Source organism: Nipponia nippon, unplaced genomic scaffold (genome assembly GCF_047370975.1).
Source record: "Nipponia nippon isolate SJK-2023a ecotype South Korea unplaced genomic scaffold, ASM4737097v1 scaffold_2, whole genome shotgun sequence".
Classification (NCBI taxonomy): Eukaryota; Metazoa; Chordata; class Aves; order Pelecaniformes; family Threskiornithidae; genus Nipponia; species Nipponia nippon.
Genome location: NW_028262336.1, coordinates 126,476,225 through 126,501,720, shown reverse-complemented (window position 1 = coordinate 126,501,720; position 25,496 = coordinate 126,476,225). Strand labels below are relative to the sequence as shown.

The 25,496-nt window shown below is 39.3% G+C and overlaps 1 protein-coding gene across 6 annotated transcripts in view; it reads right to left on the bottom strand.

Moving 5' to 3' along the window:
* The window catches only part of TENM4 (teneurin transmembrane protein 4), a 615,630-nt gene that overhangs the window by 507,242 nt on the left and 82,892 nt on the right, over positions 1–25,496 (bottom strand). For all 6 annotated transcript variants that reach the window (XM_087756918.1, XM_087756912.1, XM_087756914.1 and 3 more), the window contains exon 2: positions 16,394–16,536. The gene's annotated coding sequence lies outside the window, so the exon portion shown is untranslated. The remainder of the gene's footprint in view (positions 1–16,393; positions 16,537–25,496) is intronic.

Below are 25,496 nucleotides of genomic sequence, written 5' to 3'. Positions count from 1 at the left end.
AACCAACACCCCCAGGTTCTTTTCTGCCAGACAGCTCTCCAGCCGCTCCTCCCCAAGCCTGAAGCGTTGCATGGGGTTGTTGTGCCCCAAGTGCAGGACTCAGCACTGAGCCTTGTTGAATCTCATACAGTTGGCCCCGGCCCATCGATCCAGCCTATCCAGGATCCTCTGTAGGGCCTTCCTACCCTCCAGCAGATCAACACTTCCACCCAACTTGGTGTCATCTGCAAACTGACTGAGGGTGCACTCAATCTCCTCATCCAGATCATTGATAAAGATATTAAACAGGACCGGCCCCAACATTGAGCACAAATCTTTCATGTCAATGTTTTTCTAATTTTCATTTTTTCTTCTCTGGGGGAGAGAACTGCTAAAATATATGGGTGTCACACCACACTGTGTAGCAAACAAACTACTCCAAAATATTTTACCCAAAACTATTTATATGGCCATTTAACCATAAGATCAGGACATACCATCAGCAGCAGCAAGGAATTAAGACTCACACAGACTCAGTACAAATGCATCCTGTCTATCTTTTGGCAGAGAAAGGATGAACTTACGGTAAGAGAGTCGTCTCCTTACACTTTGTCTGTAACAGTCATTTTCAAGCTTTATTCTTCTGCAACCTCCTATGGATTTTCCACTGCAGCAAGGACCTCTGTGTCATGTCTAGAAGTCCACTAAAAATGTATTTACGTTTTTTCTTTGTTATCTTTTGAGTTCATACACAGAATTTACAGAGTCCCAGTTGTCTCCAGAAAGAGACTGGAGGATGTCACTAAAGAGAGCATGTCACTTAGGCTTTGCCCATATTCATGGCTTAAGAACTGAAATTACGTGGTTCATCTCAACTTGAGGTTCATAGGTTGGCCAGCCCTCCTCAACCTGAGTATCTGTAACCTTTCAGTAACTCTCTCTTCATTCTTTCAAGACACAGACAATGATGCATTGCCCTATTCCCTACTCTTATGCAGTAACATATTGACCTGAACTTTCACAAAAGAAATAGAAGATCTAGGTTCAAAACTTGCTTCTGCAAGCAGAGGTGAGAACGGGTTTCTGCCAACACAGGACCTAACCTCTTTGCTATCAAGTGATCTCAGGACAAGCTTAAAGGCTGTGTATAAGGGGATGCTCTTTTTCATTCTTTTTGAAGTTTTTCACCATGGCAGGCAAGAATACAAGGCAGCCAAGCTACCTGAAAGAATGGGATCATCACTTTGTAGCCTAGTAGTTAGAAGACTGATCTGCAGCCCTGATTTCTCACCCAAGAAGTGGTGTCTTTCCTGCGCAGTGGAGCAATGCCAGCATGAGTGATAGAGAGAGATCCCATGCAGATAGGAAGGAAACTCATATAACTTTAGTCATCTCCAGTGTCCATCCAAATTTCTCACCCTGAGCTCCTTTTCTGATCCCCAGAGTGAAGCAGACATTTTTAGGGCATGTATTATGCATTTTTATTTTAGGTGTGTCTTTTGAAATGAAAAGATTGCACCCTGAATGTGCTTGTTTCTCCACTGACTAAAAAAAAAAACTATATGTGGTGACTGTCTCAGCTGTGAATATTTACATTTGATCAGATGCACCTAATCCAGGCTGTTTTTCTGTATACTTTGTCATCTTCTTTTCCAAACAAAACTTGCATTTCGTTAAGAAACCTCTTTCATACTATCTCAAAACAAGAATTCTGTAAAATCCAGGATGAAAAAAAAGATCAAATTAAAACCTCCTGGGTTTAGACATTCACGTCCCAGAATAGACCCTGAAATCTAACCACCACTATTTGGGCAGCCAGAGGGAGAAACAGACTATAAACAAAACTGAAACAGATTTTATTGATCTTTCCCCATGCAGGCTAAGCCACATGCAAAATCAAAAGCAAACACGGAATATCAATAACTAACAACAAGTCAAGTGCATTTTCAAATGAATTCCCTCTCCATGGTCTAAGGCATTCCTGCAATAAATGAGATTAAGAAAGATACCTGCAAGTTATGATTTGAAGTGGATTATGTCTCTTTAAGGATTCATTTCAATATGTATTCATGCTGATGACCTTGATGGAATAAAGAAAGATATATATTACCCCAAAGCTGTTAGCCAGGCACAGTTGTCTATTGCCTGCATATCATAATGGTAAAATGTTTTCTTTCACAGCAAAAGAGCTACCATGAGGCTCTTGTTCTTGCTCCAACACCTAACACCTTTTCTCTGAGCTGTGTATACATATTTCCAGGTTACTGAGCTATGGTACCCCAACACATCAGGGCTCTGACTCCAAGAGCTGACTCACAATTAAGGTTTAACCTAGCAAATTTTGGCAAAAACTGAGGGCAGGACAGGGATATACAAGGAGACACTTGCTATGAACTACTCCACAGATAGGGTAGGATTCATCTCTCATTAAACTTTGGATATTAAGGACATCTTCACATGAGCTAACCACCCTCAACTCCTTGTATTGTTGATGGAAAAAAACTACTGCTACTGGCTCCTTCCAGCTGCGATGAACCCCAGCCTAGGAGTGCATCTTAGGATAGAGTCAAGCTAATACAGCTCATGAGTTACTGCAACATGACTGTCTTGCTCCTAATATATCCTGCCTGTGCAAGAACGTGCTTGTACCACGGTGACTTCTTTCTCATGAATTGGTTTGCTGAAGAATGGCTAACTCTGAATAACTCAAGTTGCAATGAAGACACAGCCTATATCTGTGAATCACAGATCCCTCCAAAATTGCTTGGACGGAAAACTTCTAAAGTATTTTATTACAGTCCCAGACTCTGTATATAGTTCCTGCTGGATTGCTTATGTGTCTTGCATTTTAAGTTCCCTGGAATTTTTCATACAAATAAATATCATAAAGAAAGGACAATTCAATTTACATTTGATGGGGTTCAAAAGTCACTGTAATTGAATGATAATTTGCCATGAAGCATGGATGTGAGTCCTCGTGTTTGCCTCTTGACCTGAAAGGATACGGCTAGTGAAAACATCTAGCAGATAATTACTGCTAGGCTAACCCTGAGGCTTGGCTATTATTCACAGGTCAATCTCGCTAAGATAATTCCCAGGATAATATTACTGAGGAACACACTCCTCCCTGCATAATGCAGCACCTGCCTCTGTCATGAGAGCCCAGGGATGGGGAGCTGAGCTTTACTTCTTCTTTGGTCTCTTCATTAAGCTTTCTTGTAGGGCTGAGGATGGAAGCAGCAAAAGGGGAGAAAAAGGGAAATGTCACCTTGCAATAGAGAACCTGGGGAGATTTTATTTTCATTACTTATCAGGGCTATGACTTCTCACAGAGTGTGTAAAGGTGAGGAACTCACAAATTCACATGTCACACAACAAGATCAAGTGTTGCTGTTAGAGAAAGGAAGGGGAATGGTTTGAGTACACAAAATATTTTCTAGCCCAAAAGCACTAACAAACACACCTTGCTATAGCATATCATCCTCTTCTGTGCATAGGGTTATGCATATCTTTCACCATTAAAAGGAAGACATCTTTTAGGATATTTATAACACTGTGAGGAGACTGGTGTCTTACTATTTGTATCCTACCAGTTTGAATGCCAGCAAAACATTTCTCTCTATAAATTCTACTGCAGATGACCAAAAGGAAAAATAAACGTGTTGAAAAATGATTTCAGAAGATCACTTAAAATCATTGTTTCGTCCTCTTTTTGTCAAGCCAAATATACTTCCAGGACCCAGAGACAGCAGTCAGATATGTGCTGTATATTAGGCAGGGTCAGGATGCTCCCTGGGCTTCTACAGCACTGCAAGGCACATGAGCACATGCATGGGACAGATCAGGTTGTAACCATGCATGGGAGTGAGCCCAGCCTGCTTTATTCCCCTCAGAGAAACTTAGGGCCATAAAAGATCTCCAGAGGTCATCTAGTCCATCCCCTTGCCCCGAGGCAAGCTTAACTACAGGGAGGTCATGCCTGACAGATGCTTGTTTAACTTGCTCTCATAATGATGGAAACTCCACAACCACTGCAGATAATCTGTGCCTGGTCTTTAGTGTCCTCATTGCTAGAAATCTTTCCTTCCCAGTGTTATGAATCCACTCTTGCTGTTGTAAGACAAGAAGCAGGACAGATAACAGCAGGAAAATGTACAAGGGGGGGAAAATTTAATACCTAAAGGAGAAAAAGGGGAATAAAAGAAAACACCTACAAGGGTCCATAGGGTCATCTGTAGTAGTTCAAAATTTTGCAACTCTGAAAGCAGGGCTGAAGGGGAAAGTTTAGTGGGCCCAGTGCCAGCAGTAAGAATAATAATTAATAATAATTACACATCTGGTCAAAGGTCAATGGTATAGTAAGGTTACATGATTAGTCTGGACAGCAATATAGAGAGAGGATGGGAAAAGGTATGTAAGGGTCTTAATTAATGCCACTTATAATGCTATTAATAATGTATGATTAACTATTTAAATATTAATATCTTTTATTACTTTCTCTTATTTTACCATATTGCACAGAAGGAAAAAAATCATCTCTGCCTATAATAGCTTATATATAAAAGTTATCGTAGATTTTCTACCCTGTATTGAAAGGCACATAGGTCTTCACATTCTGATTCAAATTTTTATAAATCTCTTTAATTCCACTTGTGTTAATTATGTCTTTCAGCTCTTCAGCTAAAAGAACTGGAAGTATCAGACCTACTTACTATACTAATTAGTGGTTTTTTTGTATTGTTTCTTGGTTTGCTTCCAATTTTTTTAGAATATACAGTTAAATAAACTGGTTTGTTCTAGAGTAGCAATGTAGCATGGAGAAGCTCCAAAAGATACCGGTTTAAATTGGAAACAGTTGCGAAAGGGGAAATCAGTTATCAGTCTTGAGTTACTACTACTGTAACTGGAAACAACTTTACAAGTACATTTGGATAATTCATATTATTTTGCCAACACTTTGAAGTTACACTTTCCTCCCTCATTTCTTAAATCAGCAAGAAACGGTTATTAAAGGCATCTCTTTAAAAAAATGAAACTGTCAAGATGTGGCTTTGAAATCTTTGAAAAGACTCCTGTAACATATAATGTGCTATAAGCACGTCTATTAAATCATGGTTCTTGTGGTTCTAACACAGAAATACCAGAAAAGAATTCTTTTCACATAGGATCAGTAGCTAGATAATAATGGGAAACACTTGGGCTAAAGGTAAAAGTTGGCTAAAGTAAGCTCCTTCCCATCTGCTTGTTATCAGCAGTTATAGGAGCAAGGCAGGTGACCCATAAATATATTTCTTTTAAATGACAGGCTTTTGTTTGTGACTGTGTCACGATGAAGGGTCTCATTTTAACTTTATAGAGATGTTGTCCAGGAGTTCAAAATTAAATAACAGCTGTTAGTAAAGAAAAGAACAGTGCTGGGAGAAACTGAAATTATTTTCCCATCTTAGAATGAAGAAAAAAATGCTAAAAAAATAGTGCCCTCAAAACTTGCAGACATTATTGTGCTAGAAAATGAGAAGCCGACTGAAATCAATAGAGGAACTGATCAATTAACTTCCCCTGTCCCAGGTAAATGAAATGCAAATAAAAGTAAAAGCTCTGGGAAAGACAGTGAAAAATTTATTCAGGTGCACAAATAAATCCAAGAGGAGGAGACAGACACCAGACAGAGCATGCTCTATTTAGTACTGAAAGGCACAAACCAAGGATCAAAAGGTAAAGCTAAACAAAGTCACACCAGAAAAAAGGCACAGATGCTTAACAGTGAATGCACTTAACCACTTAAGCACACTTGTGATAGGAATGGTGGGATCTCTATCTCTGAATGTGCTCGGTACATCTCTGGAAGATAAGGTCTGTCCCGCGCAGAAGTTGCTAGGCTCCAACTGGGAGTGAATGAAATTCCATCACCCCCGTTAAATGGCAGGTCAAGGTGGAAGAGCTAATGGTTTCTCTGACCTCAAAAATCTTTGAAATTATGAAACTGTTAGATTACATTGCTGATGTAATTGTCTGGGCCATTTGGAGTTGTGGGGTTTATTATATAGGCTTTTAAATTTAATATATTGCTTATGACTTACTGTACTTGGGATAGATACAATAATTAACCTTTAGTTATTTTTCAAGACAAAGCTTCTCTAAAAACAAGGGGGGGTTGTAGATCATAAGTGCTGGTAGGCATTCAGTAACTACAATGTGAAAAAAACCCTTTGAAGTCTCTTAAAGCCATTCTCTGCACTGCATCTACTTTAAATATTTTGTCATGAAGAACATTAGTGAATTGCTAAATCAATTAAATATTTGTTAATTAACAGCAATAAAGAAAAATCAACTTATGTAATTATAAGTGAATTAAAAACAATTGAATTATTATTAATACTAAAGATTGGCATTCTTCCCAGAGCTGTAAGTTTAATTTTACTTGCCTTTTTAAAGTTAAATTCCTTCTCTGAAATCCATACAGCAAAATTCTTGATGCATGTTTTGTCACCAAGGGTTTTTCAGATGCAGCAAAAGTGGAGCACTCTTGCAGAGATATGCCTTGTGGCCTAACCAAGTGAATACAATGATCCAAAATTCTTTAATGATCAGGTTCTAGGACAGATGTTTCATAACAACAAAGGAAAAACTAAACTAAAACAACTTTTTAAGGAATCTTGAACAGACTTGACATGAAACTATATTCATAGATGATCTATTGAACATTTAGGGCAAATCTGATTGTACCTAAGCTTTTCCACTGAAATTAAAAATGAGACCAGTCTATGAAATTAAGACTTAGATCTTGAGTTCAAGATTGCTCAACTACAGGATTTTAGTCTGTCCTGTCAAACAGCTCTTTAAGTCAGACAACAATCCAAATTACCCTGATTTTCATCATTGTCAAGGCCAATTCACCTTTGAGAATTAATTTGTCAGTGTGAAATGAAGGTGTGATTGGAATAATGAGATCAAGTAAAGAGTCTGCTTAGTTCTGCAGCATCTGATTTGTCGATATTCTCTTTTGTGCTGGCCTGTTGCTCATTTTAGTACACATGTAAAAGATAAAGTTAGAGAAGATCAACAAAATCGCTCTCACTTGAGAAAGAAGAGGCAGTAATAGAAACCAAGAGTGCCTAGGCTGCATGCGTGTACCTCTGGGAGTCAGACATCAGCCTCAACACCTCTCCCACAGCATTAACAATATTTCCTCAGGGATCAGTTTCTGTTGCTAATGCTGCAGTACTGGTTCCACATCTTCCTGAAGGAAGGGCTGTGGGCAACCGAAGGAGCAAGATATTGGCTCCAAAGAGTGGTGGTTAGACAGTGGCTGGGAGAAAAGGTCAATGATGTGAACTGCCAGGCTTAACACGGGTTTAACCAATGAGATCCTGTTACACAGAAGGTGAAAGTAGGTCTTCCATTGCTTTATTTTGGCATAATCTGTGTATTTATTAACTAAAAAGCAGCTGCAGAATGTGAAAAAAAAAAATCAGCTGCTCTCTTTCTTCGTCCCCCACACCGAGGCTCTCACAGTACCTACCGTCTCCTGACGATCTGCCTCGTTTCAGTGCTGGTCTTGCTCTCCTTGCTGTTTCCTTCTCTTTTGTTTGCTCACTGCCTTCTCTTTTACCCTTCTTTTCTGTGCTATTCCTCCTGCTCAAATGTATTTTTTCATTTTTTATTTTATAAATTCAGCTCTCTCAAGTCTCCCTTCTTCATTTTCTGGTGGCCAGCAGTGCTGGGGATCTGGTGCCTTTCACTTTGTTCCCTGCCTGTCAGCAGTACTAACATATGAAGCTTGATGAAATAAAAACAAACCTGCTGATAGGCCTTGCCAGGCAGTGGTTTGATGCAATTAAATACTAATTCAGATTCAGATTTGTGATGGTTTGCAACCAATCAAATCCCAAGGCCACTTTGTCCTTTAGACATACTTATGTAGTACTCTCTTTAGCAACAGCAGAAAAGACACATGGCTATATGTATTTCCATGTTGAAAGATATGCTGTCTTGCTAAAAGCATCTTAGTCTCCCAGGGGCTCTGACAGAAGACCTCCAGAGACAGTGGTGTTCCATTGCAGACCCAATATTCATCCTGAATCCTGAAAGACCTAGCACTTTTTCTTTTGCTAAAACAATTAGACAGCTGTGGTTTAAAATTATTATAAAATGGATGTGGAGCTGAAGCTCCCTGTTGAGTTGACAGGGCTGTGTATTCCCATCATTGCCTTCCTGTGTCATGCAGAACCATTGTTTCAGGCTTTTACAGTCCAAGACCACATTTCTTTACCTACATACCTCAGTCAATTTTGAGGACAGTTAGTTATCTGTACAGTTATACTTATACAGAATCCAGTTTTCAATTAAACCCATTTAAAAGTGTCACAACTCTCTGCACCTTTACAGCAGAACAGCAGCTGCGACATAAGGCATATTTATGCTGGTAACCAATTCCCACTAGGAAGAGATGCGTACCTTCACCTACAGTGGTACAACAAAAGCACCACACCTTTGAAGTGCAGAGAAGCCCTCAGTCAAGATGCACTAACCTTGGTCACACCTAGAAGTTTTTTTTTCTCAAACCACAAAGTAATAGTTCACTTATCTCACAACAAAGTCTAAAAATCAGCAGAAATTTTTAGGGTCACCATGAACAGACTAGTCTCAATTCCATCTTGGTATTGAGAAGTTGAATAGGTGAGCCACTGTTAGAAAAAAAGTTGTTCTAGTTTTCACTCTGAAACCACTTTTTTAAAAAAAATATTTTGTCACAAAATTTTACTGAAACCTGATTTTTTCCCATGGAAATTTCTACTTTCTTGACCCTCTTGAGCAAACTGGAGACTGATGATGCCTAGTTATCCATCCCTGCTCATGCTTAAACCTCATGAAATTTTAAGCTTTTCTGTGTTATTGATTTTTTGTGCATTTGTGTGTATTTGTGTGTGCTTTTAAAGACCTTTTAAAGATCTTCTAAAGACCTTCTGAAGGCTTCACATTCATTCACATCTCCACTCACGAACAAGGAGAAGAGAAAACGTAGATGTAAGAAGCTAAGAACCTTCCAGCAAAATATTTGTCCATGCTCTGATATGCAACTTTACATTGCAGTAGAAACATGCAGGCTTTATGTGTGCCGACTCCGTCCTTCAGTCTGGCTCCCAGTACATCAATATCACAGCAAACAGTGTGCCATATATCACTACACAGATCCTGAAGAAAGACACCTGTTCAATATCAGTGTTCAATCTCCTGAGTTAAAAAACACATCCAGGGAGTTATTATTATTTCATAAATATGGTTTATTAATCTGGCAGGCTGTAATGTTTGTATTTAAAATGAATCATTCTATCTCACATGACTATTGATAGAAAATACCATCATAAAAGATACCGTTGCACAGGCTGGTAAGAAAACTGTTTTCTTGTGCATAATAATTATGCTGCTAGAGAAGATGCTCAGCAATCCTTTGGACATACGCATACTTTCACCTATTGTTATGAGAGCCTGCTTGATGTCCTTAAGCTGAATCTTTATGAACTCCTATTTAACTTGTGTACCAATGGTTTTAAATAGTAGTTAAAGCCAGGTATGTAGTAGCGTGAGGTTCACTGAGTGTGACGAAGTATACAAAATCCCAGATAATTAAACCATAAATGAGGAACACCTGTTTACAGGAACACCAGCAAATGTAAAATAGCTTAATATTTCACAATACGGTGAAATGGAAATGAATGGCAAAGTTAGCAGGAAATATTGGTACAGACTGTTATACATGTTCTAAGGCTGATTTTTTAAAAGTAATAAGCATATAACTAAAACATTTCTGCTAAATCCTTGGAAACTGCTAGTAATACCATAACTATTTAACAGAAAAGGAACATCAAATGCCCAAAGGTTAAATATCTGCTTATTTTGAGTTTGACTTCTTGTAGAGAAAAGGCAAATTAATTGTCTGATGATTTTAGAGTTTGCAGAAGCTTGCATATATTTTGACAACTTATTAGTAATAGGGTAAATATGATTTCAAAAAGCATCCTCTCAATATACTCAAGGGGGTTTTTTTGCATACGTTTTTGAAGCTTTTCTCATGTTTTTGCCCCTTGCACCTATTAATATAGACTTTGCAATTTATTTATCTTTATCAGCAGAGAAATTCAAGGATTGAAAGAGAACAGTTCCACAATATCCTAGTTAAGATACCAGCTTGGGATTTGTTTGTGTCCTTCCAGACAGATGCCAATTAAAAAAAAAGGGGGAGAAAAAAAGGAAAAAAAAAATAACAATAGCAAAGGATTGATTGACAATTGTTATCGAACAAGACTTCCTTCAAATATTTCATGAAAAGGACACTGGATTTCATTAAATTCTGTTTTCAAAAGCCATCTGTATTGAAAAGAATGCATTCAGAGGAATTAACTGTTTCTGTCCTGCAGATCACGTACCAAATTCAGAGTCCACCTTCTCATGGCAGGAGGCCTCTTTCCTTCTTGCCCTATCTGCAATAGGAAGATAAGAGGCAGGTGGAAAGGTCTTGCATCCTTATTATATGCAAAGAGTAAAGGTATTTGTACAGGGCTGGGTGTATTTTTAAGGACCAGCTTAAAATACATAATTGCTTTATCTGCTGATACACTGAGGATTGTGCTATCTAGGCCACACAGGTGGGGAAAAAGAGTGCTCAGAAAACTGCTTAAAAAATCTATTTTTGCAAGCTCTACAGTGAGCCTTCTCACTGTGGAAACTTCCTTAACTATTTTTAATGGCACGAAACTTCAAATCACTCCTATAAGCTGAAGACCACCAAAGTGCAGTGGAAGTTGACACAGTAGAAGATTGTGGCTCAGACACACATCCTTTGCCACAAACACCCTTCACCCCAAGTTTGTGGACGTTTTACCAAAATATGGTGACCTGGGACTCATGCAGCAGGCATGGATTTGGAGAGGCAAAAGAAAACTTTATAAGGAGCATCTCACACAGCCATAGTAGTTGGAGCCATCAAAAATGGCACAGATCTAGATACAGAGAGGACAACACAGAGTGCAATTCTCTTCAGAGCAGTGGCCAGGAGAAGACCAGTCTGTCTACCTAGATCTGACTTCAGTAAAACCTGAGGAGAAAATACAATATAGAAATCCTACTGTTGTGGGGGTTAAAGAGCCGGAAACTGCTCAATGCAGTTACCTGTCAGGACAGGATAGATATAATGGATATTATGGAGCCTTCTTCTCAAACCTCAGCCATGATACTGTTGATTTCCTGCCTACAATCCTGCCTTCTTGTAGTGCAGAAACAAGGAGACAAGCAGAAAAATTTACTTCCCCCACTCATGCCACAGGTAGGAAAAGCAAGCAAGGATAAAGGAATGGGACTGAGTGGAGATGAGAAAGGTGGAAGCAGATGGTAAGAGAATCCCAATGACCATGTCAATGTTGTCCGTACAGCCTATCTGTTGGCTGGCAGTCTGGCTTCAGGTTGAAGAAAATCACAGTGCACTTTAAGTAGGAAAATTCAAGAATGGGAGAAGCCGCGTGGCCCTTATCTTGACCCCTCAGGCAGTTTGGATTTGGCTATGGTGTCCATTATATTGCTGTTATGAGCAACCTGAGTCGAGGACCCAGAAGGATTAACCTCCTCCTTAGCACGGACATTCTGAAGTGGCTGATAACAGTTCCCTTTACTGTTCACATATAGCAACTGCAATGGCATTACATATGAAGGGAACTTACAAGGATGGAAAAGCCTCCAGCCAGGAATCTCATCCCACTTCTTTGCATGGGGATATCTACTGCAGAATAAGCAGTGCTAAATCCCCACTATAAAAGTGATGACATGGAGAAAGGAAACTTCAGCTAACATTTAGCTGAAGCTAAATGTGAGTGTAAGCAAATTCAGCTGACCTCTCCTCACACTGTTTCCAAGAGCTGTCAGAGAAGGTGGACTTGTCCTTTCTTCTGAGAAGTAGACAAACAGAAAAAGTCCTTGTCCCACTAAGACATCTGTAGCTATAGAGATGCCTTTGGATAATGACAAAGATGTGCTTTCCAGATTCTTCTTTGAACTTTCTTCTTTGATGGCCTCCCTTCCTAGAATCACAAAATACTTCAGGTTTGACCAGGACCTCCAGAGATCTGTAGTTAAACCTCCATCTCAAAAGCAGGTCCAGTTAGATTAGGTGGTTCAAGAACTTGTCTCACTATTTGAAAGTCATCAAGGACGGAGATTACCCAACTTCCCTGGACAACATGTTCAAACATCTGATCACCTTCATGTGGAAAAAGTTCAAAAAAATTTGTTTGGCAGTTTTTATTTTTTAACTACTTTGCACCTATTACACAATTTATCCTCTCATAGACTGGCAATGATAGTGACTTCAAACCTGAAGCTACCACAGTGGCAATCTTGTTATATTCCATTATAAATATTCTATTTCTAAAGATATTTTTGGTTCCTAGGAGAGCTCTATTCCTCACTACATATAAAGTAGTTATCCCAACAGGTTTACATCTGAGGAAAAGACTGCACACATCAGTAAATACGTTTTTTCTTGTCCCACCTCTAAAAAGAGAATCAGCTTTATTTGCCAGTTTTGTGGCATTCTATGCCTTTCCCAAATCCTTCTGTTAAATTATCAAGCAGCAATGCTAACCATGCACTATAGAAATGCTCCATGTCTAATGAAACAGGTAATGTACTTTAATATTTTAAACTAAGGGACAAGGTGCTGGAAATTAATTTATATAGTGGAGGCTGCAACGGTCTGAGTATATCACCTATTTCCATCCTGGGCACTTTTTCTGGAAAGAGTGTATCATTAATGAAAAAAAAATCTAATAAAAACATGCAACTACTAAGGAGTATTTTTATTCTCTTTATCTTAATGTCCTTTACGAATATTGGTTAATCTCATTAATTTCATTGTATAAATGGGCAAGATAGACTGACATAATCTATCAAACCCTTGTAAATCCAGAGTAGATGTAAGATTACTTTACCACATCTCAGCCCTGTGGTCTCCACACTAGGCCACACCATTGCCCTTAATTTTCTGCTGCAGAGCAGGATCCAAAACTGAAATGTGATCATAGAGAGAACAAACCATGAGGGGTACAACGTGTGAACTAAGGGCATGTTTGGATGATCATTTCTGATCATCTCTTGTGTCCCTTTTCCATACCAATAGGGGTCAACCCTGACATGGAGCAATAAGTGGCTTTATTTTGTGGTGTGTTAATTTTGTAGTCTGAGTACATTGAAGCACCACCAGCAGAAGAAAAAAATGTCAATTTCTTAGTAGGAACAAATAAAAAATGTGGTAACTAGTGCTCATTTGACCACTCCTTAACAAAAGGAACCACAACACTTTCCACGGACAGCGCTTGTGCGGGCTCGGAGAAAATATTCCTACCTAGACATATTCTGTCTCCTCACTGAAATTCAGCTATGTTGAGAGCTCCAACAGCTTGAGAAGCACCATTAATAAAAATGATCAATTACTGCTGCTGTTTCTTGTCTCCATCAACCCCCTACTTGTAGTAAGCAAAACAGATTTCACTTTTATAGAAGGTCTTTCAACCTTGGGGTTGTTGAGGACATGGCACCAGCAAAACAATAGCCTTGATTCGGTAGATGCCTTACAGGGGTTCCGTGTGTGTTTGTTGTGGAAGCTCAACATGCCTAGTGTGCAACCAAAGATAATTTTTCTTCCAAAGGCCAGGCTTGCGTGGAATTCTGTTAATGAAATGCACTGTAGAAATGTCAGCCTTTACCCCTCTATAGATATAGCAGCCTTTGTCCTTCACATAATGATTTTAAAGTGTTCTGTAGACATCATTTGATAGAATAATAAGATATTATTATTGAATCTTTACGTCTCCTATTGTCCCAGGAGCACTGACCTTGCTTCCCCAATACAGCGGTCTGTCTACCAGGCTAATCATACTGATATCTGAGTACCTCAGAGGAGATCCTTCTGTGGCAACATTTCTGCAGGAACTCAAAACTGGCCAGACGTACTGATAAGATCCATTTATTACTCTTGTGCATTTCTGCAAGGTTAGAAACCAATTCCTATTTCAAATGTAAATCCCCATCCTGGTGATGTGGGGAGACGCATGGTTCAGATGAGTCAAATTCCCCACCAGTTATCAGGGTTCCCCATACACGTAGAGATGGATGCAATTTACTATTAGATAGTAACCACGGGGAATCAAGATGAATAGATCCCCCATTCATTCTTTTCCAGTAGATATGTACTACTGATTAATGTCTTTGAACTACTGAATCACTATGGGAATAACCCATCATTTATGTCCTTCACTTTCATTTGCTAGGACAATGTATTAACACTGTATGTTTTAGCCATGGGCAACCAGATATTAGCACACCTTCCTACATATATTTTTTTTTTCCTTGACTGGATATGTTATATAGACATATTCATAAATATCCATGCACACAGCAGGGTATACCCAATACATCTGGCAGGGAATGGTTACCACCAACACAATATCAACTTTTAATATAATCTTGGCTTGTTTCCATAGCTGTCAAAAAGTCTAGGTTAGGTTGATAGGTCTCTTAAAAAGTACAATTTCTGGCAATTGAGATTTTGTTCCTCTTTTTAAGAAAGTCCTGATACTTATGAGGGCTTTTCTTCCAGGAATGAGATATTTTAATAGCTACTGAACAAATTACGATAAAAAAAGCTCCTATCTGGAGATATGCAGATGTTTCATGGTGTCATTGTCCTATGCATATCTGCATATTTAAGAAAATGTCCAACTGCTCCACTTTACGACTCAGAGGCTGTTCATTACTTTTCTTTTCTGAAAGGAAATCCGAGTGCTCCACTATTGCCTCACGACACTTTTCATTTGTCTTGAAAAATCTTGTTTTCTCCCTCTAACACAGTGGAGATGCCTAGGCTATAGCTTCTTTTATTGAAATATCTCTGGGAAACCCCAAAATAAAAAGAAGAGAGGCTTGATATAATGACATTATTGCTATACCAATCTCTACCAAATCAGTCAGCTACAGTCAGAAATCTAAACATTCCTTAAAACACATTCGTTTTAATAAGGACATATCAAGAACAACCTGCTTGTCACTGTTACAATGTGTATTTTCAAGAACTTGCCCAAAGCTGCAGGAATTCAGGCTAGTCTCATTACTGTATAAACACTATAATCTGAACATAATTATAGCCTGGACCAAGGGAAGAATACAAACATATGCTTATTTATAACCAAAGGAGAATATAAAGCTATACTTTGAACCCTATCTGAATAAAGACATTCTGCTGTGGTGGATTTCAAACCCAGAAATATTACAGGACCCAGCCTCATCCTTACAAGTCAGGCCATTACAGATCTTGTTGATTTGTTTCTGCACTTTGAAGTATGGAGTTCCTGACTTGAAGTTGTAGAAATAAACTTAATTGTGTTTCTAAATCTATATCTATGGCTAGTTAAAGCCTTGGTATATGTAGCACTTTAAGAACATTTCAAATTGCTGTTGATTTTCTTTTGTCACTTTTTGAAATATTTTGGGATGTGCACTCATTTGGAAAACTGAGGTACAGTATTCTGTGGCTGACAAGTTCTATTTATTATTTGTTAAACACAAATAATGTTTTATGGGGGATAATGCAGTTCTAAAAGGCATCTTATGCAGCATCATTAGATGAGTCAGAAGTAGTGGATCTACACGATGTTGTAAAATCAGTGGTGGTTACACTCATTCAGCAAAAGTGTTCGTGGAAGTCAAGATAATGCTGTCAATTTGGAAGCCAACATACAGTTTGTATTTGTTGGGAAAGAAAAAAGTGTTATCTTTGCTTGTGCTGGGAGTGTGGAAGAGTAAAAAGGTAAGTGTTGGTGGGTATTTGGTGAGTTGGAAATGCTGGTGAAACACAGAGAATGGAAGCTCTGTAGTCAAGAATAAATTATGCTAAGTAGTATATGAGCTGCCATGAAATTATATTTAGGTTATTTCTTATACTTCAAATGAACTTCCAGAACAGCATATTGACATTGACAATGTCATTTATTCAAGCTTCAGGAACCTGGGATCATTTCTCGTCTTGATTCAATCACTTTGGTTAAATCTCTTGTTAACAATACAGAAAAAAATGGATTTTCCAACTTATCACTATTTATTAGACAATAAATTTAAAATTACACTGTAAATATAATTTCAAGGGGTTTGGTCTTTTCATTTCTTTAAAAAAAAGGATGGAATCAAGAGAAAATAATGATGCTTTAAGATATCACAAGAAATAGCTTGATTTATCAACTCCACTTAAATATAAACACACATTCAAAGAAAATGATAAATATATAAATCCCATACCCATGATAGATTAAGAGTTTTATTTCTTTCTCTCATTTTTACAAATAAATCTAAAAAACAATGATAGTGTACTTACATATTTCAGATCCTCATTTGTCTAAGAATAGAAAGCACTCAAGTCATGTGTCAGAATAACTCGGGTGGTCTCTTCTCAGTCCCCTTTTTGTGTTCACCATCCACAAAAATCAGCGCGCCACTGCAATGGTCCAGCCATTCTCACTATAGAAAAGGAGCCAGGGGTTGGGTGTCAGAAAAGACTGGCATGGATTTGTAAATGTTGTTTGCATGGCAGCTGTCAGGATTGTCCATGTAGGATCCTTCATAAGTTTAAAGACCCAGATTCCCCCTGTCTGTGAGCACTTAACTAAAGTACCTACATCAGAAGCATGTTCTCCCCAGGCTACCATCTCATCAGACAGCAACTGGTATCTGTCTTTATGTCTGTATTGATATGGAGAAATGGGTATCTACAGGACAGTCATGCCCAAGCTGCCTTCCCATGCTTTGATTTCCCCAGGAACCTGGGCAACCAGAACAGAGTCGTGGCATGTTCCAGGCTTGTTCCTATGCAAGATATACAGGACTTGCCACCATCCATGGGTGGCTTCACAGTTTAGACGTGCTCTCAAAGGCTGGATAAGGAGCAACTGTACAGCAAATGTGAGGTGCTTCAAGCTGAGTGGAATGAAATTGGACCTAAATTAGTATGCACATATATTTAAATCTGAAGAAAGAGAAAATACTTTTTTCATGGGACAAACCTTCTAACAACAATTTTTTTTCTTCTTTTCTAGATTTCATGCTTAATGCTGGCATTTTTTTAGGAGCTGAGTATTTAATGGGGGCTTGAACACAACTCTCAATTTTGTAGGCACTTAAATCTCTATGTAAGTTTACTGTGAGGCATATTTGGTAATGTCACTCAGTTTAGTGACAACACTCACAGGTGTTATATGTGGCACAGCAGTGAAAATTAGCCAGTATATGATCTTGCTAAAGGCCAAAAGCTTCTGATAGGTCACAATTAGCATGCCCCTCTGTTATCAAAAAATAACTTGAAGAATTTTGACTACACATGTAAGATACAGCCCAGCTCAGCTATCCACACAAAACTGTCCAGTGCCACTAGAGATGCCCTAGTTATTCTGATTGCCCTTCAGCTGCCATCCAGAAAGACATGGGTTTCCTGCAGATCCTGCATCTTCTCTGCCAGTCTCTTAAATAAGTTCGGGCATCGCAAATGGCTCTGGGCATCTGAAATGTCTCTAAGTTTATTATAAAACTAAATCATGCACTAAATCACAAGTTATGCATTGACAACAGGACTCTGAGATCCCCCCCTCACTATTGGTACTCGCCATATATAGTGCCAGCACAGCACCCCTTTCCACAAGTACTGCTTCAGGGAATGGGTTGCATACCAGGATGCCAATACTTTCATATCATACGCTGTTTATGCACACGCATGCACGCTGTATCAGGGCTCACTTTCTTTTTTAAATTAATATTCTTGCTTTTTTGTAAAAATTAAAGCAATGGCAATTCCAAAAAGCCATTATATTTTGATTGTTAGGAGCTGACATAAATGGATTCCAGTAGAGATAATGCTGTAAATGTTGATCACGTTACGAGTTGGCCCATCTACTGTCACTTCAGGAAGCAGAGGTTTAAATATAAATCTCCTATTTTTAACTGAGTTAATATTAGAACTGAAGGAGTAGATATTCAGCTGGGGTAAATAGTAGCTTCACTGATGTAAATGGCACTATGCTGATTTACAGCAGGGAAGGAACTGAAACAGTATATCTTCTATCCACCAACAGCTCCATTAATGTTTTTGTAATATTAATTCAACGAGGAGAAGAAAAATCACAGTGAAAAGAAAAGTTGAGATTATTCAAAGTTATCTGGTGAGTCCTGACAAACTTCTATGAGTAAATGAATGGAAATATAGAGTATGTGTCTTAGCCCACTAGACTGCTTCAAATCCCTGAGCTAAAATCTGCATGTTAAATATTCCAGACATAGTTAAAAAAAAAGAAAATTTGTATTTAATATCTCTTGATGATAAAAAAAAAGTTAAACCAAAAAGATCTCCAAAAACTAAGGTATAAAATAAAGTATTTTTGTATACTCCAATCATTCATTTATGTTTTCTTATTGAAGCTGTAGCTCCTGGAGTGCTGTGAGTAAGTGAGATTATTATCAAAAATAAGAGCAGGACTGTCAGACCTTGTTACTAAATTGGAAATAGGAGTTCCATATTTGGAAGAAAAATAAAAAGAACAAAAATGTTGTAATGTTTATAACTCACAATTCTAAATACCTTGATTTATCTTGAGTTATTAAATATTCTAAAGTTGGGTATTAATTTGGGGTGTCTACTCCATAGCACTTGGACATTGTAATACTATATAAACAAAATTACAAAAATCTAATAAGTTTAACCCAAGAGGAACCTTGCTGCTTCTCCAAAAATCCACCCATAAGGAGCCAAAGTTGTGTTTTCTTTTTAAATTACTTTCTCTATCTTTAGCTTAGGTGTTTAAAGACTCCATAATGAAGCATAGCACAGAGTAAAGCATAGCAGGGCTGAGACTGTGGGCTTTAGAGAGATTAAGGGCTGCAGAGCTGCTCACTTTTTGTTACATTAACCTACCCAGGAAAGCAATTCCCTCCACAGCCCCCATGCCCAATCCCTGTAAGTGGAGACAGATGGCAGTTCTGTGATACAGAGAGCACACTGTGGTAGCTTTATTGATACTGGGACTGCTTCTTAGCCAGTATAAGTCCTCTTCTCAGCTACGAATTGATTCCATTGACTTTTGGCAAAGGGAGAGGAGTCATAAAGGTTAATGCTGCCCTTGCAGTCAGATTCCTGCTCTGAATTGCCCTCCAGAGGTGCCTCTCTCCACTGATTCTAGGGAGATTTGCTGATAAAATTTAGGCTAGAGCTAACTTTTGTGTCTCTGCCGATTTGGTGGGATTGATTTGTAATGATGTGCTTTGGTCTTTGTGAGCAGCTGGTCCATAACTCTCAGATGTGAGTGTACTGATAGAAAACCATCAGAAGTCGCAATGAGAGTGGTACAAGCTGGGCATGGCAATCACTGTTTTCTCATCTGGTGGAATGTCAAGATAAGCAGAGCCTCTCCCTACCTCCCTCTTCTGCCTGTCTGTTATCTAAATGAGGATGGTAACCATTAAAACAATTCAAAGCCCAGATCCCAACATTTCCACATTGAATTAACATGAAATCATTATTCAACACAAACTACCCTGAATAGAAGAGCTGCTCTGAGTCTTGCAAGGACCTTGCAAAAGGGGTTTTCAGCTCAGATTCCTGGCTAAAGGACAAAAGGCGTTGGCTATGTGGGACAACATTGCACGCACACAGACACACAGAGATCGTTTCATATTTTCTGGTTCCCTCCTCAGATTTCACTCCTCTAGCCACCAGCTTCTCTGCTAACCTTGAAACTGGGGAATTTAATTCTGTGGCTTGTGTTTCCTCCAAAGCAGAACTGCAGGACCTCAGTTCCTCCCTAGAAATTATGTCTCCTTGAGTCATTATTCCCTCTTGGCCTCAGACCACTTCCTGCAATTTTAGAACCACTGAAAATGTCAGTTTCAAACGAGCTATTAACCCATGAAGGCTAAACCGGCCTGGATCCACCAGTGTTCCTTAATGCATTTTCCTTTTCTCCTCTCCCTGAACTTTCATTGAAATAGAACCAAAAAGATTCTTCCTCAGACAGGTTTTGGCCTATTTTACAGAGTTTATCATCACCTGAATACTTTTGTTTTTTCACCTCCAGTTTTCTACTGCAGACTACTATTTACCAAATCTGTCTTTCTTGAAGAATTCTGATGACCTGTAAAAGCTGAAATGTTAGCTTTCAAAACCCTTGGGTATATCCACAAATGATTATGTAAGGCTGGAGGCGCAATGCCAGATGAACTGACGACAGACCCATTTATCATTAGTAGGAACAGGCACATTAATTGGCTACATCAGTACCGTCCTCCAGCATTAACAAAACTCTTCTTGATCCTGAATGTACCACCAGAACATCCTTTATTAAATAAGATGAATAATACTGAGGCCAAGGGTCGCCCTGCTTCAGCTGAGAAAGCTCAATTATTTATGGATACTTCACTCATTAAGGCACCAACAGGTTGCCAAGCCTTGTAAAGAGAACTTTTTGGTCTACTGAATAAAGGTTATTATTCTACACATATGCATCTTCTGTATTACGGAATCAACAGCAGAGAAATGAAAACATTTGAGTCCTGTAAAGCTTCTGGACTGGGGGAGGGTGGTTGAAAATTGGAACAGGCTGCCCAGAGAGGCTGTGGAGTCTCCCTCCTTGGCAATATTCAAAACTTGACTGGATACAACCCTGAACTGTTGTAGCTGACCCTGCTTTGAGCAGCATGGGTTGGACTAGATGATCTCCAAGGTCCCTTCCAGCCTCTGTGATATTCTGTGGTTCTGAGTCCGTAAGATGAAGCTACACACAAGTGGATTCCCAGGTTTCTGTCCCCAGCTCTTCCATGTACTCACACAAAAGCCAATATACTCATAATCGGTCACTTTTGCCAGCTGCCTCACCATGGCAAAAGAAATCTCATATTGAGAAACTTTGATGCCGATTTTCTTGCGTGCTTACCACCTGGATATGTGAAAAGGAACCAGTGTCCATTGCTTAATATTTTACCTGCAGAATTCCCTGCAATTAAGTGAAGTTGTATGTAAAATGGGAACTACCTGACCCTATTGGGCACAGCTGCTATGGAAACATCATGTATTATTCCAGGCACACTGGAGTAATGGTTTTGTGTGTGATCTTTGTCACCTTGGTTAGACCAGATGCAGTGATACAATCCAATAGCTCTGCATCAGGATGGGGAAAGTAAAACATTGATAATTTTACTGGAGTACCGACCACACATTGCAAGTAGTGAAACTGTTTCTTTCAAGCGTGCCTTTCACCTACTTTTACTTCAGTTAGCAATAAATGTTTGTGACTTATTTCATTGGAGGAAGAGCTCAAAAGTACTACTCTAATATTTCCTGGGAGTCTGAAAGGATCAATTGGGTCAGGTCCATTTTGCCAATGCCAATGAAGTTCTGAACTGGCACACAATTTCTACCTGATGGCCATGTGTTGCTACTATGGCTGCACTTGATACACATATATTTTGATGTTATCAACCCCCGCCCCCATATAGCTTGTTGACTAACCTTGTGTTGATCCTATCAGAAATGACATTTTTCCCCTCCCTTTATCACCTGATCTTTTGATATTGACAAGAAAGAGAATTAGTGGTTTTTTCTCTCTCGGGGGACTTTTTTCTTAGAATGGTAGAAAATTTCCTCCACACTTGGAATGATGCATTTTGTTTGCACATAACACACCCTACTGGGGAAATTTCAGTGCTGACGCTATGGCAGGCTGGCACGCATGCTTTATACCTGTGCAGCCAAAGGAACTGGCAGATGTTTGGTGACAAAAGGAGCATCCCATGGAGCTGCAGGAGAACTGTCTCAACAGATCCAGGATTTCAGAGCCTGAAAGATGCTGTGCGACAGCCCAACCATAGCACTGCTCAGCATTCAGCCAGAAGCAAGGCAGGTGCTTGAAATGTTTGCCAGGATTCACTGACTCAAAAGGGCTTAGTCTCCAAGCCAGAAGTAAATCCAGCAAATGAGTGTGGGCCACTCTTACAAAGAGATCTAAGGGCAATCGCTTGGTATAAGACAGCATCTCCAACCTTGGCTCTGTGACTTTTTGATAGCAAGAGGACAGACCTCTCCAACATTGTACCTTCCAGGACTCAAAGCAGGACAGCCTGTGAGAAAAAGGGGGAGCATTAAGAATGCACAACGTCAAATGAAGTGATAGCTCAAAGAGAAGGAGATGTGCTATCCAGCAGGTCTCCTTTGAGCATGGGTCCCCAGAACCACATCACCTGCCACCCCACTGCATTTGGTGCCAGGGACCATTTTATAGGAGAGATGTGGCTGTTTATGGTTCAGTGCTGCATAAACACTCGACATGTAACCCTTGCTGATGGGGTTGGGGAGGGGGGAGTCAAGATTGTTGAGCTCAGTATGTTAGACTTCTCAGATCTGGATCAGTCCCGCTCCCTGTTTGACAGCTTCATATTTCATGTCATCCTACCTCTGGTAGGCAAGTGACATACTTGGAGTTCTCTCTCCCCTCTGAACTTGCTAAAGAAAAATGTTTTCTGCATCTTTCCTTCTTCATGTTGGTGGAAGAGAAAGGAGGAAAGATACAGGTATTTGCGCCACACTGTTAATTTGTTTTCTTAAATCCTCTTCCCTGTGAACTTTTCCAGTACCTGCCCCTGCTCCTGCTCAAAATTTCCCATGCTGCAACTGCAATATATTGACATGATTCACAGTTCTTGTTAAGCAATGGTGAACCTGTCCAGAATATGTTGAGCCTCCTCCTTCCACAAAAGAAATGAACTGTAGCAAAGATCACTGCAGCTAATCTGTCTTCAGACTCAGAAAGATTCTTCTGCACCTCTGCATTTCAGAAGATGACCTTTATCAGATGTAAAGTCTACAAATATGTTTTGACTGTGTAGGGCAGTCTATGGATATAGGATCTGATGTACAAATGTAACAGTTCTTCTCCTATCATACATCAGCCAGTACAGCACAAATGCAATGCCACAGAAAGAAAAGCCTAAAGCAGAGGAACAAACATAAAAACTAGCTTATAATTTGCAAATGGGGAAGAGAAGCCCAAGTAAAACAATTTATACTGAAGGTCCAATGGAGTACTGTAGAGTTAGTCTCCCTAGAGGAGGCAAGGGAAGACAGGGACAATATTATCTCTCTAAATGCAAACATTGTTTGAGAGAGACGGTGCTTCTGTGATCAAGCCAGCAAAGAACAAGAGAGCTCTTTGCTGAGCAAGCGTCAGGGCTTGCTGGGGTAGGAAGCATTGGGCACACTGATGCCCTAGGGCATTGATTTCATGATCAGGAGACCCTGAGACCTGCTTGAGTGGATTGAGTGCATTCATCAAACCTGAGATTTTAGGGTTCAAAGTTCAAAAAGCTACCGGAGGTGAAATCATTCCCCTCCTTCCTCCTTTTTTTGTCCTTTCCAAAAACAACCCCACTATATTTTTTTTCTTCCCATTTGACTGAAATCACCTGGGGGTCAATTATCTTTCTGAGATGGAAACCATATGCCATTTCACGTTCTTGCATAAGGTTAAGCTGCACATGATCAAACCGATCAATTAAATCTTGTGCGAAGAGAAGGAAGGGTGAAGCCTGGCCAGGAGTTAACATTCTCATTTACTGTCAACCTAATCCAAGGTATAAGACACATATAGAAATTCGCTTGCCCACAAGGAACACAGGAGAGAAAGTGCTGCCTGTGTTGTCGTAAAATGAAGCTGGGGAACATTAAAGTGGGGAACATAAATGTAATCAAGATGGAGACATGCACTGCCTAAGACTGGTAAGAATTGGACTATTGAAAAGTTGAATTATTTAAAAAACAAGTTTTCTCTGTGTGGGTTTTTTTTTTTTTTTTTTGTTTGCAGCTTGCAGACTGCTTTGAACACAGCAGATACCCTGCTGACATATGTTCATAAAATCCAGCCTGCTGTGCGGGTCTGTGCTTGTCACTTCACTTTAGTCCAGGAACAGTCCCCTAAAATGTTGGTCTGAGTTTCCAATCTATCTGGCATGTGAGATTGGTTCTTATCATTGTGGATGGTTTTCCTTCAAGCTAGAATATGGATTTTTTGTGCTGGTCTGGCAGGGATAAAAGAGAAGGGATAACAGACGTGGAAGCACTCCATTGAGTCTCACACTGGTAAAATTCCATGCACACAAAAACTACAAGTGGAAATAAGAGCTACAGCCACATGCAAGCGACTGTAGGGAAAGAGTGCAACTCAAGCTAAGACCTGTTTGCAAATAAATTCTTGATAACTCCTAAACCAATAACTTCATTGCCTGTATCACTTAATTTCCTTGTCAAAGAGCAACTTTCTTTTTGCCAGTGAAAAAAAATAACTCTGAGAACCACTCAATCCACAGCTCTGAAGAGCTTATGTTGTACCTAGGGCAACATTTCACTGCAGTTACACCTCCCCAGCATCTAGCATTTGGAAAGTGTGTTACTGAAAAGAAATAGAAACAAACACACACAGACGTATACTGTTCTGGCTTCAAATAATCCTTGTGGAGAAAGAAGGGTGTATATATATGGGTGTGCATGTGTGTGGGCATGCATGGGAAAGCAAAGTGAGCTTTATTTTTACTCTGAATCGCCACTTAAACAAAGATCCTAATGTTATCCCCTGGAATGAGGTAAGAAACATGATCATTTGGTTCCAAGACCTGCCTGAAACTACAGTTTTTGTAGCCCTAAATGAGCAGCAGCCAAAGTAAGAGAGATCAGATGAACTGCATTTAGAAGTGATGCAGTGAACTGGTACAAGGGGAAAGTGCTTTTAGTGATCAATATGAAAACAGGGGGCTTTCATCTAACCACAGTGAGGATGGCAAAGAGGAATTTGGGCAATATAATATGGGATAAAAGAGTAGATAGCCTCTTATTTCAATCTAAAGACTTAATGATGCTTATTAAAAGGTTGTTACTTGGTTTCATGGAAGAATTACGGCCCCCTACTTCTTTCCTTAGAATGAATGGCCTGACAGGGAAAGGCAAGTTTTTTTAAGTCCTTGGTCCTTGTTAAGGAGGTGCTTTTCTCATTTCTCTGTAACTTTGCCAAAAAATCAGCTGATGCAAACAAGCAATTCACACGCATGTTTTTTGTTTGAAGGCCTCTGCCTCTTGCCATACACAATACAATTCATCAGGCAGCACATTCATACAACATAAGTTGTATGTTGTATAATAATAAGTTATTATGATTTGATTCATGTAGCAATTGGTAAGATTTGGGTCAACTTTACCAATGAGTGAGAGCTTTGAAATAGCAAACTGGCCTTATGCTTAAGAACATGGATTGGGCCAAAGTCAAGTCTGGAGGAGACACATTGAAGTCAATGAACTTCCAGCAGGTGAGCTGGGCTGCACATTTCTGCTGGGGAAATCTTTCCACCACTGCAGTACTTCATTATAGCTGTCATTTTCTCTATGAATTATTGCTTTC